Source organism: Jaculus jaculus, chromosome 3 (genome assembly GCF_020740685.1).
Source record: "Jaculus jaculus isolate mJacJac1 chromosome 3, mJacJac1.mat.Y.cur, whole genome shotgun sequence".
In the NCBI taxonomy this organism is placed as follows: Eukaryota; Metazoa; Chordata; class Mammalia; order Rodentia; family Dipodidae; genus Jaculus; species Jaculus jaculus.
The window spans coordinates 159,614,576-159,628,495 of NC_059104.1; the positions used below are offsets into that span (position 1 = coordinate 159,614,576).

A 13,920-nucleotide genomic window follows, 5' to 3' on the forward strand; every position below is an offset into this window, starting at 1 on the left:
TTTTTTTCGAGGTAGGGTCTCACTATGGCCCAGGCTGACCTGTAATTAACTATGTAGCCTCAGGGTGGCCTCAAACTCACAGTGATCTTCCTACCTCTGCCTCTCGAGTGCTAGGATTAAAGGCATGCACCACCATGCCCAGCTCAACAACTCAATATTTTTGAGTTAGAGTCATACCCCCAACTCTAGATGTAACTCTTGAGCTGAGCATAATATATGTGGATACTTACCAAACAACACAAGTTCATGAATATTCTTTGAAAAGAAATGTTTGTCGAGTGCTTATTAGGCACCAGGCTCTGTCTGTCTGTCCTCTCTATCCTTCTATCTGTCTTATCTCGTTTTATTTCTAAAAATGTCTGATGAGATAGTTGTCTTTTTTCTGACTTTCTTCTCAGCTGGATACAGTAATTCTCCTGTCAACATGTACATAAAAGTAACACAGATTGTATTTGGAAAGAAGCCTTACTCTACCATATAGCTTTGTTCCCTACAATGTGATAGAAAGACTTCACTGAGCTCGAAACCGCTGGTCACACAATTCATGAGCCATATCCAGGCTGTTATACATGGAAAGTTTTTGTAGTGTAAAAAATAATGACAGGGCTGAAATTGATATTGATCATGGAAATCATTAAATGGAATCAATAACCTGTTTTGGGTGGTCTGGAGGTCAGCATGTGTGCTGTGTGACTGAGGTGCTGGTTGTGGCGAAGGTGGGGAGACCAGTCTTACCTTCCACTTCTACCTCACTTGTTCCCTATGAACAGCTCTCGGGGCAGGGCTCAGGGTGGAACCATTCTGCTGTACATTATCACTAAGACTTATGAATAATGACATGTGTTCTAAAGCCATCTCCAGACCTTTGCTTTTTTCTTTTTCATTACAAGAATCTTGTTAGCAGTTTGCCTATGAAACATTTCATTTTGCCTTTTTCGTTTGAGTTAAATGGACTCTGATATATGTATGAGTGCTAATTCAAATTCTCTGATAAGATGAAGTTGCCAAAGGAAGGAAAACTTTTCAGCTTGCCAACTTTTTGCAAAGTATTAAGTGTATATTAGATTTTCAGTAAGTATTCTTGAATATATGTTTATTCCCAGTGTTCTGATAAAAAGAATCTAATTTTTATAGCCTCAATCAGTTTGAAGACCCACTTTGTACATTTGCTCTAAAACACATGTATGGATGAAGTCATTTGTATAAATCACTTCTGAATATAAATAGATTAAACATGAAATTCATATTGCTAGACCATTTAGAAGGGAACATTTCAGTAATTCCTCATAAAACTTAGGACACTACATGTGCACAATGGATTATCATACCAAGCTAATATAATATGCAATTGTTACCATGGAACACATAGTGAGACATTTATTTTCTGTTTCACATAGACCAATGAGTTTTTCACGTTTCCTGTTAAGACATTAAACCATTTAGAGTTGGCAATCAGCTGAAATTGGAAATTCTGTTATTTTAAAACTCTTCTTCCCAGTGTTTTATGAAAGGTAACTATGTAGAATAATTTTAAATCAGCATGGTTTAAATGGCCATATATCGTATCATTTTCACCTTGGTTTCTATCTACTTGACATAAAATAAGTGGAAGTGTTTCTGATTTTCATTTAGCTTGATCCATGGGGACAACAAAGCTATCTATCTAAGCCTGCTACCATAGTCTCTGCTGTTTTAAAATTGATGTCTGAATCATCTATAACTGTGCCACATAAAACAAGGCAGAATAATACCCCCATTAACAGTGTGAGCTCTGTGCTTCCCGTGCAGTTTGACAGACACAGCCTGCACCTTAATCTCCTCTTCCTCCTGAGAGGGAGGAGGCTAACAATGTTATCAACTTGAATGTATTCACTGAATACAAAAATAAAAATAAATAAATAAAACAGGAATGCCAATTGTCATCATAAAAATTTGATATTATAATAGAAAAAAAGGAAGTTAATGGAATTTTAAAAGGGACAATCTCTATAGTGGCAAAGAAAATGGAATGGAGCATCCAAGACCAAAATATCACGGAAGACCAACAGAAAAGTACTGATGAATGGAGTGGAATAAAGTAATACCAGCTTTACTTCACCATGGAAGCAGGCCTGTGGACTATGGAACTCCTGGGGTACACTTCACATCTTACATGTTTATCCCTCCTTATCTATGGCCCAAGATACCCAGTGTATGCCTGAAACTGCAGATAGTACCATAGTCTGTGATTGCTGCTTTTTCCATCTTATGTAAGCACTTACCATATACCGTGGAGGAAACTTTTTCAGTTTGAGAGGCAGCCACAAAACTAGCATGGGTTTCTTTCTCCTTCTTCAGAATTTCATGGCTAGAAGATTTTTTGCTACTATGGATCTTCACAACCTCAACATAAGATTTATTTTTCTTCCCTTTAAGTTAAGAACTTTCATCTTTTGAGGGAAGGAAATTGCTGTTTTATTTGGGGGGAGGGATATTGCAGTCAGTTTTTAGGTTGCTGGGACAAATATCCAGCCAGAAGCAGCTTATGGGAGGACAGGATTTATTTCATCATTGCAGATTCCAGGGAACACCATCAGCAAAGGAAGAAGCTGGCTCATTTCCACAGATCATAGCAGAGAGACATCACCAAATAGCCAGCACCACAAAAATGTCCAGAGCTCAAACTGTTCTCCACATACCTTAGGGCTAGATTCAAGATCTGCTACTAAACACAACTTAGGGCTGGATCTGCCTGCTAGGGGCTTATGTGGTAAACTCAATTTTACTAAAACACCTGAGTCTATGGCCGTACATTTAAACAATCACATTCAAACTATCACAGTGGGGCATAGCCAAATTGCCAGCATCATTACTTGAATGTTTTGGGGAAGTTATTAAGTAAAATAAGGATTTCTTGAGTACCATCACTGTGATCTTAGTATCTATTCTCATAACTGAGACACTTCATAAATGATTAATATACAGGAAGCATATGCAAGGTGCAACAGATTCCTTTATAACATTCAGAATGTATTATAATTGAAAATGTATGTATGCCTGAGTTTTCCATTTGCCTGTTATCAGACCATGGTTGACTGTGGGTAACTGAAACCACATAAGGTAAAAACACAGCTAAGGGACATTGTTAAATGTGAAAGAAAAGCTTTATTCAAATTTTTGCTAGCTGGCCCACTGGTCAAAAACTGGAACCATTATTTAGCATAGGAATCTGAGTGACTAAGAGGGTCATGATGGCATATACCTATGATCTCAGCACTCAGGTGGATGAGGTAGGAAAATTTTGTGTTACAGGCCAGGCTGGGCTGCATGAGAAGATCTTGGCTCAAAAAAAAAAAAATAGGGCTGGAGAGATGGCTTAACAGTTAAGTCATATGCCTACAAAGCCAGAGAACCCAGATTCGATTCCCTAGGACCCATGTAAGCCAGATGCACAAGAGGCACATGCATCTGAAGTTTTGTTTGCAGTGGCTAGAGGCCCTGGCGTGCCCATTCTCTCTCTGTCTGTCTCTCTTCTCTCTCTCTCTCTTGGCTTGCAAATAAAATAAAATAAAATAAAAAGATAGATGTAGACAATTAGATGATAGTGATAGGTAGGTAAGTAGATAGATAGATAGATAGATAGATAGATAGATAGATAGATAGATAGATAGATAGATGATGGGTGATAGATAATAGATACATCAGTTACTTTCTTGTTGCTGGGATAAAATATTCAACTAGAAGTAGCTGGTGGAAGGAAAGATTTATTCTGGGCTGACAATGATGAGAGGAAGGCATGGCAGTAGCAGAAAGCCATCTTCACATCAGTAAGGAGGAAACAGAAAGGTCATAAGCAATACACAGAGCTGAGAAGTGGCACACTCCCTCCAACAAGTCTCCTCTTGCTAAAGATTCCACAACCTTCCCAAACAATACCACCAACTGAGGATTAAGTATTCAAACACATGAGGCTACACTTTACATTCAAACTACCACAGGTAAGTGATGAAGATTGACAGATGATAGATAAATGCATAGATACATATTGAAGTGACTCTACCACATGAGAGAGATGACGGGGTCAAGTGGAGATGACACGTGTGTATTTCCACAGTGTATGGGCATGACTTATAGCTGCCATCCTCTTCTTTCTTTGCCACATGAAGAGGGTATGTACAGAGCAATTCAGAAAAGTAGGGCGATGACTAGCTAGCTGAAGTTTAGAAATGTTTTGAAGAACTCAAACTTTCCCTTTAAAAATGGTTATTCTCTGTGAGTTACAGTCTAATAAAGGCAGACTTGTCTCTGGAATGTGGAGGCTCTAAGTGAGACCCCCAGCTTTAACCTGCTGCCTGGATACCTGCTAAAAAACTCCAGTATCTTCCAGAGCTTCTGTCTATTCTTGGAGAAAGAAGATAATTTTTCAGAGTTTAAACCTCAAAAGATTTCTTAGGAGCAGCAGATAGCCTTATACCATTGGTTTCCCTAGTTCCCTGTCACAGGTTTCCTTTGCATTTCTCATTCTGTCCTGTGATTTCCACCTCTGCTCCCACTGAGCTGTCAGCTCATTTTCCTTAGCCCCATTTCTATGTCCTACACTCTTTCTTTTCTATTTCCTTAATCCACAAAGCATTCTTTCCTAGGCCTTATAATCTCTCTTTAAATGCAGAGCTGCAAGTATGCAAGGTGTCATCACAGGAAACTTTAAGGAATGCCAAAATTTTATCAGTGTAGCAAAAGTGCTGAGACTGCAGGAAGCAAGGAAAGATTTAATAATAGCTATCAACATGAGGGTTCTCATTCGCTCGCAGGGCCTGGATTTCTATTGCCATCTGCTGTTGAAATAACAACTGTGTGAAAATAAATAAATCTTTTCTGTGACCAAACGCATAACTATTATTACAAGTTGGCCAATTTAAAGACCTAAAAAAGGCCTTGACATACAAAGTGAAGCTCAATATGATTTCAGAGCTTTTGTAGTTTATCACTTACTTAATCAAAAATGGAAGCTTAGGGCTGGAGAGATGGCTTAGTGGTTAAGGTTCTTGCCTGCAAAGCCTAAAGAGCCAGGTTCAATTCCCTAGGACCCACATAAGCCAGATGCGCAAAGTGCATCTACAGTTTGTTTGCACTGGCTGGAGGCCCTGATACTCCCATTCTCTCTCTCTCTTCCTCTCTCTCTCTCCCTCACTTACTCAAAGTAAATAAACAAAATATTTTAATGCAGTTTTAGGACTGGAGAGGTTGCTTGGTGGTTAAAGTGCTTGCCTGTGAAGCCCAAGGACCCATGTTTGACTCTGCAGGTCCCACATAAGCCAGATTCACAGTGATGCAAGTGCACAAGGTGGTGCATGCTGCTGGAGTTCTGTTACAGCAGCTGGAGGCCCTGGTGCACCAATTCTGTCTGTCTCACTCACTTGCTTTCTCTTGTTCTCTCACATTAAAAAAACAGGCCAGTCCACTGGACTTGTTCTTAAAAAATGAAGTTTTATCCAGGCATGGTAGTGTACCCCATAAATCCCAGCACTTGGGAGGCTGCATTAGGAGTGTCACTGTGAGTTCAAGGCCAGCCTGAAACTACATAATGAATTCCAGGTCATCCTGGGCTAGAGTGAGACCCTACCTCAAAAAAAGAAAAAAAAATGTAGTTTCATAAAAGAATGTTAATGGAAGCAGAATTAACTCCCAAGTGATTCTGTTCACATTGAAGTATACTGAACTAGAAGTGGAAGGTAATGCCCCCATGTTTTTGACTTGTGTTTTATTCAGCAGGAACAAGAAGAAACCAAGTTGCCAATTGCTGCTTGGCTCTCTGTGGAGTGGCCTCACATACCAAGGGCTGCTCTCAGCACTAATTAGTAGGAATTTATCATGGAAGGATGCCACAGAATCCACAAGAAAATCTGGATTAAGTTTTTTTATAAGCAGTTCTTACTGTCTGGGCACAGTCCAAACCAGTGTGTCTATTTGTTACCACCATGCACATCTTCCTTGGAAACCTCTTGTTTTTTAATAAATTGGTTTAATAAAGGCCACAAAGTAAATTGTGAATTAACTTCTTCCTCATTATCATACAATTATGCAAACCCAAAACAGTGTGCTATAAAATATTTAACTAGAAAATCACCCTTCTTAATCAATACTCAGTTACTAAACTAATAAGGAGAACATGGTCAGTTATGACACTGATTGAGATAAATAAAGAATGAGTTTTATATGCTTCATGAGTCAAAAAGGAGTACAAAAAGTATCCAATGTTAAGTTTATTAGAGTAGCAGAAATAAATACAGAAGCCATTAGTTCATTAAGGATATAGTTGCCCAAACTGTCAGAAAGATTATCAGTCAAAAGCCTCCAAACTCTACCCACAACACCAATCTCTGCTTTACATTTATAGCACATCCCACTGTGAAGAATTTGCTTTTCATGGCATTAAGGCTGCCCTCACTGACTTATGTCTGCTTATGATTCTGTCAGTCAATAAATGCAGTTGGAAACAGAACATTGAGCAAAGACACTGGCTCTGCACTAAGTCTAGGATGGAGAAGTTAATCAAATAATCTCACAAGCAAGTATAAATGCACCACTATGCCACGGTCTATAAAATCAAGCTCTATGATGGATGGCCTGAGTACCTAAAACAGGCTCTGACCTCATCAGGGAGATCACAGAAGGTTTTCATGGGAATGACAAGTTAGGCAACAACGAGACAAAGAGAAAGAACTGCCATTAGTTGCTGGACACACAGGGATAACAGATCTGTCTGAGTACATTAGTGAGCTAGTACAAACCAGAACAACATGAATTCAGGAGTGTTTTCCATTTGGAAATTCATAATAAGAAGGCTGACTCATCCTCGTCTTGCTGTCTCCTCCGGAAACACTGTCTGATGGAGACTTCTCTTTGCTTATCAGAACTGTGTGGTCTCTGCAAAGATGTCATGTTCTAAATTGCATCTCGGATCAGTTTTGCTGTTCTGGTCCTGGAGGGATGCATGGGTTGTTCATTGTTCTGCGGGAAATGACAGCCTTCCTGCCACTGCTACTCTCCCATGTCTCTGCCAGTGCAGGTCCTTGGCTTATCGTGCTTTTTTTATTTTGTTTTTTTGAGGTAGGTCACTCTGGTCTAGGCTGACCTGGAATTAACTCTGTAGTCTCAGGGTGGCCTTGAACTCACAGCAATCCTCCTACCACTGCCTCCCAAGTGCTGGGATTAAAGGTGTGTGCCACCATGCCCGGCTTATCTTGCTTGTATCCTCATTACTTCTCCCTTCTCACTGAACTTTCTGCTCTTTCATGGTACTTTTTTTAAAAAAATTTATTTATTTATTTATTTGAGAGTGACAGACATGGAGAGAAGGACAGATAGAGGGAGAGAGAGAGAATGGGTGTACCAGGGCTTCCAGCCTCTGCAAACGAACTCCAGACGTGTGCGCCCCCTTGTGCATCTGGCTAACGTGGGACCTGGGGAACCGAGCCTTGAACCGGGGTCCTTAGGCTTCACAGGCAAGCGTTTAACCGCTAAGCCATCTCTCCAGCCCTCATGGTACTTTTTATTTTGATTCTGTCCCCCTTCTGTTTGTTTCTTCTTTGTTATTCACCAAAAAATGTACTAGGCTTCTCAGTACAAGAAGGAAGGATAGCCATAAGCTTGAGGCCAGCTTATAAGGATAGCCAGGGCTAAAATGTAAGACCATGTTTAAAAAAAAAAGAAAGAAAGAAAAATTAGAAAAATAAAAGACTAGGATTTTGTTTGTATATACCATTACAATTTACAGAAGTGTCTCATGGAGATGATGCCTTTTGATTCTAATTTCAGATTTTGGAGGTACTTGGCTAAAAACAATCTGTCTTGGGCTGGCGAAATGACTTAGCAGTTAAGGCATTTGCCTGCAAAGCCAAAGGACCCCCAGTTTAATTCCCCAGAATGCACATAAGCCAGATGCACAAGGGGGCACATGCATCTCGAGTTTGTATGCAGTGGCTAGAGACCATGGAGTGCCCATTCTCTCTGCCTCTCTCTCTCTCTCTCTCTCTCTCAAATAAATAAATAAAAATAACTTAAAAGAAATTTATCTTAATTGTAGATATGAGAGACTGGTAAGTGCCTTCCCCGTTGTCATGTTGAGAAGGGGAGAATACTGAACTGCAACCCAGCATTCCCTTGTTCCTGCCCCATATTTTTCCCCAATGCCTGTTATAGCAGAAATGTCACAGATATCCCAGCCACGTCTCTTAATCTCATTGGCAAAGAAGTCTAAACAAAAGTAACAGTCACAGGGGCTTTCTGGTTGCTCATCCATCACATGAATAGGTACAGCATTAGTCTCATCTGATGCATATTACTGGACATCTCTTTTGACCTTGAATTTAGCCATGTATAATGCATCATTTTTATTATATTTTACCTTGCCTGGCTTTGAGCTGGAGGGAGGCTTGGCTGGAGAGAGCAGAGAATGAAGAGGACTGATTTGAGTATCATTTGTCAGCCTGCATTAGATTTACTCATCCTGAGACATCCATCTTTATATATCCAAACTAAATCTGGTGTTTTTCTCTGCATAGATTGTGAATCCCTCAGAGACTCTCAAATTCCATTAGGATTCCTGTTTACTTCCTTCTCCTAGTGAATTATAAAAGCATTTAAAGAAAGAACACATCCATATTCTTTGCCACAGGCCAGATTTCAGTCTATTTAACTGCCATTTAAGAAGCCAGTGGTGTCCATCTTTTATTTCCAAATTTTTCAGTGCTTGCAGTGCTTACCCTACTAAAAAGTGCCTTTACATTGACAATCAGAAACCTTTACTGTGTATCATATCTGGGAAAGGCTCCTGCTTATGACATAGAGAATCAAACTACTTATCGAGAATTGTGCAGGAGATACCCATTCAATCAGGCATTGATTTATCGATTAACCTTTTATTCACCCGTTTAACTAAGCATATGTTGAATGGCTAATATGTATCAAAATTTCCAATGAAGGTTTTGGGAAGATCAAGAACAACAACAAAAACAATTCCCATCCTTGAGGGTCTTGCCCTGCACTGTGACAGAATGTCAGTATTGCACTAATGCACTCAGGTTATATTTCTGTAATTTAAGAATAAGCAGCTGGTTTAGGGGAAACTCACAATACTGTTGTGATAGAGCTCTAGTTGCAGGAGCAGCCTCCTGGGACAAGCAAGTTCTGTGCTCACCAAGGCTGATATAAGAGTTGGGGAATTTTCCTCCTAGGCACAAATCTACAAAAGCCAGGTGTAGATGGACAAGAGAGCCGTACTTCACAGCCTACCCCATCTTGCAAGGGACAATTCTGTGTTCCACAGCATTGTGAAGGTTGATGGGAAGTGAATTTCAATACCAGTGTTGCATGATGACAAAACATGAGAGCCCCTCCCATTACAGTGGCCTCCCTGAAACTCTGAAGTCATTGCTTATCTTCAATTCCCTCTCTCTGGTATAGAATAGCTTACTAGAGTCTCTCCATTTAATTAATTATGTACATAATTACTATGGATATATCATGAATTGGTGCCATCTATTCCTTCCTCCCTGCCTTCCTTTAGCTGGGGGTCTTTCTTAGTGGAGTTGCAGGTATGCCCCTTGGGGTTGTGGGTTATGCCTTGTGAGAACAGCAGTCAGTTGTTGGGGAAAGGAAATGCTTTTGGGCATGATGTCCCAACCTGTGGCTCTTACAATCTTTCCACCCCCTCATCCACAGAACTCCCTGAGCCGTGTTGGGTATATTTTAGGTCCACTTCAGTGATGGACTTTTAGGAGTCTCTGGATCTCTGCTTTGGTAGGTGTTGAATGTCCTCAGTGTCTGTCTCCTTCACCCTGGCACTGATTGTCAGGTTCACCATGGAAGTTGCACTCTTGCTCATCTCCCCAATTCCTCTGTGGTTTCAGCTGGGGCTTGGCTGAAGTGTGAGGAGTGGTTCATCTCCTTGGGTCTTGCTGTGGTGGTTTGATTCAGGTGTCCCCCATAAACTTAGGTATTCTGAATGCTAGGTTCCCAGCTGATGGAGATTTGGGAATTAATGCCTCCTGGAGGGAGTGTATTGTTGGGGGTGGGCTTATGGGCTTTATAGCCAGTTTCCCCATCCCAGTGTTGGGCACACCCTCCTGTTGCTGTGGTCCATCTTCTGTTGGCCAGGGGGTGATGTCCACCCTCTGCTCATACCATCATTTTCCCCTGCCATCATGGAGCTTCCCCTCGAGCCTGTAAGCCAAATAAACCTCTTTTTCCCAGAAGCTGCTCTTGGTTGGGTGATTTCTACCAGCAATGCGAACCGGACTGCAACACTTGCTATGTACTGAAAAAGAGAAACACATTCTCCAATGGAGAGTGAAGCCAGAACAGGTTAAATGGGATAAGTCTTGTTAATTTAGGGAGAATTTGATGGATGTAGGCCCTCTTTTAGCCAAAGGCTAGTGGGAGGTTGACATTGGAGAGCATAATCTTTGTCTCCACAGAATTCTGACTTGGTTCCTACTTCCAGATATGGGTTCCTTTCCACTGAATGGACCTCTTAGCCAATCAGAAAGCTATTGGTTACTGTGTGCCACTATTGTACTTGTGTGTATAATATGTCAGGGTGTTTGCTTCAGAATAGCTTAGACCCCTGGTTACTCTGACCATTGTTGGCCACTTTCTCCCAGTAGCTCATGTAGTGCTTTCCAGCACTAAATGTCTGGGGGACTGATTCCCTTCCTGATTCCAGCCAAGTCACTTCATGTTCTGGGCCAGCAGCATGTGGTGTCATCAGCAATAGGGTCTTATTTTTACCTCAGGTAGGTAATCAAGTGCTTTGGAAGAAGCCTGTCTTGTTTCAGGGACCTCACACGTCTCTCCAATCAACAGCTCACAACCGCATATTCTGGAAATGGGAGTTATAGGCCAGAGACAAAAAAGTATTTTAAGATTAGGCTTCATTCCACCCTCTCCAGGGCCCTTCTTTTCAGGTGCTCCTCCCATGATCCTGTTGAGGATTCTATCCTTTAGTCTATCTTCAGGGATAAAGGGGCTTACTATAACTTTAAAGAGGGCAAGGCTTTTTATTTATCTGGACCTTCACTTGAACCGTGGCTCCAGCTGTTACAGAACCCCACTGAGCCTCGACTTCTTATATCTACAGAGTAGGAATTGATCTCTCCCCCCACAGATTATTTCAAAAATGTTGTTAAAAATGTAAATGAGGGCTGGAGAGATGGCTTAGCGGTTAAGCGCTTGCCTGTGAAGCCTAAGGACCCCGGTTCGAGGCTCGGTTCCCCAGGTCCCACGTTAGCCAGATGCACAAGGGGGCGCACGCGTCTGGAGTTCGTTTGCAGAGGCTGGAAGCCCTGGCGCGCCCATTCTCTCTCCCTCTATCTGTCTTTCTCTCTGTGTCTGTCGCTCTCAAATAAATAAAAAATTTTTAAAAAAAGTTTAAAATGTAAATGACGGGGAGTGTGAGAGGGCTCAGCAATTAAAGGTGCTTGCTTGCAAAGCCTAACAGCCTGAATTTGATTCCCCAGTATCCATATAAAGCCAAGTGCATGATGTGGTACAACCAGAGGACCTGGCACATGCATTTTCTGGAGAGAGGGCTCAGCAGATAAAGGTGCTTGCTTGGAAAGCCTAACAGCCTGGGCTCAATTTCCTAGTACCCACATAAAGCCAGGTGTACAAAGGACCTCACTTATTCTCTCTCTCTCTCTCAGTCTCTCTCTCTCTCTCTCTCTCTCTCTCTCTCTGTGTGTGTGTGTGTGTGTGTGTGTGTGTGTGTGTGTGTGTGTGTGTTCCTCTTTCTGACTGTCTGACACTCTCAAATACAAGTATTTCATCAATGTAAATGTTATTCTAGGAGTCATATAGCTTCGCATTTTGCATTTAGGTCTGTCTCTGTGTTAACCTAGTTTTTGTGAAGAGTGTTTAGGCTTCTTGATTCAGATTTTAGGATGTGGATATCCAGTTGTTCCAGCATCCTTTAGTGAAAAGATTGGCTTTTGCTCATTTGATTTCCTTGCTTGTTCCTCTAAGTTGTGTTAACTATATTGATAAGATATAATTTGAGGTTCTGTTTCTTCTGTTGCTCTGTTCATTTCCTACCAGCAGCATACTATGACTAAAGCAGCTTGATAGTAAATTTTAAAGTCAGGTGATATCAGGCTTCCAATTGTGTTGTTTTTTTTTTTGAAATGTTATGTTGATTCTTCCAAGTTCCTTATATCTCCTTATGCTTCTTAGAATCATTTTGTTGATAGTCACAAAATGACTTTGCTAGAATTCTGCTTGATACCGAATCAAATCTATGAGTCCCTCCATTTATTTAGTTCTTCGATATTTTGTCACTGTTTTGTGGTTTACATTATATAGATCCTATATTTGTACATAATCAAGTAATTTTGAGAGATGCTAATATAAATAACATATTATTAACTTCACTTTCTCCTTATTCTGCTTGTATATAAGAAAATGATTGATTCTATCATATTAAGCTTGTATCCTTAAACCATTCTATAATTGCTCATTAGTTTCAGGAGTTTGAATGATTTACTTTTGTTTTGTTCTAGAATTTCCACGTAGACCATATCATCTATAAACAAAGGCAATTTTATTTCTTCCTTCCCAGTGGATTTACTTTTTATTTTATTTTCTTGTCTTATTGAATTATCTAGAACTTCCATGTTCTATTAAGCAGTAGTGGTGAGAAAGATTTGACCCTTAGGGACCATCTCACCCTTAAGGATGATATTAGCTACAAAGTTTTTATAGATCTTCTTTATCAAGTTACAGAAATTCCACTATTTCTAGCTGATTCAGAATTTATCACAAATAGCTATTGGTACTAGCATTTCATGTAAGGTGGAATTTTTTATATTTTATTTATTTGTTTGTATGAGAGAGAGAAAGAGAATGGGCATACCAGGACCTCTAGCCACTGTAAATAAACTCTACTGTGTGCTCCTCTTTGGGATTCTGACTGTAATGAGTACTTCAGCCCCTCATAAACTCATAATTCTAGACCCAGTAGAACCTTCCAACCAATATTTGAAAGAGATAGAATGTAACATTTGATAGTTGGCATGTGAGTCCAGCACAATGAAATTTTAGGAAAGCTAATGTTAAAGAGATGAGAACAAAAACTCAAATATACATGGCAAATAAGGAGAGGTGTCCCAAGTATGCAGAAGAAGAAGCCAACTTGTAGGATGATATATGCTGCAACCAAGAGAAGAAAAAGTCAGGCATCTGAACAAAAGCTACTCATTTGGAGACATTCAGAATTTCAATGTAATCAAAATTGAGGGTATTTGTGTATGCCAAGAGATAAGCTACAAATGTTAGTCAAGGAGAGAAAATATTTATTTTTCTAAAACTACTTTGTGCTCATGTCAATGTCCAAAAGTTGTCTTTGAAAATTTCCATGTCTAAAGCAATTAATGAATAACTTTAAGAATGCATGTCAAAGAAGGGATTAAAGCAACTTTACCTCTAAAGGTAGGAATTAGGGTAGGTCAGCAAGATACATGAAATTTCCCTATTGGAAAAGCCTGTATATGATGCAATGATCTTCAACTTCCTCATCTAATGTGAAAATAAGGAACTAGAAAGTCCATATGAGTTCAGTTAATTGCTATGTATATATTTATCTGAAGGATAAAACAAAAATTGTCACAGGAAAAAGCTACAGGAACATGTGTATGAACCAACACCTGTAATACCCCCAAAGAAGAGAGTAGAATATCCATTTTAAGACAAGTCCAACAGCAGCTAAAGGTTAGTGAAATAGATGTGTTTCTATGCGTTATCTTGAAGGTTAGTTGTGTTCATAGTAGTCAATGCATGCATATTAGTGCTCTGTCATGTTTCTATAATTCCTATGTAGATGTTTTCTTTTGTTTTTTGTTTTTGTTTTTGTTTTTGTTTTCGTTTTTGGTTCTTCAAGGTAGGGCC

The 13,920-nt window shown here is 40.0% G+C and overlaps 1 protein-coding gene across 20 annotated transcripts in view; it reads left to right on the forward strand.

Moving 5' to 3' along the window:
- Dlg2 (discs large MAGUK scaffold protein 2) overlaps positions 1-13,920 on the forward strand; it is a 1,944,997-nt gene that overhangs the window by 1,550,602 nt on the left and 380,475 nt on the right. The gene's annotated exons all lie outside the window — the stretch shown is intronic.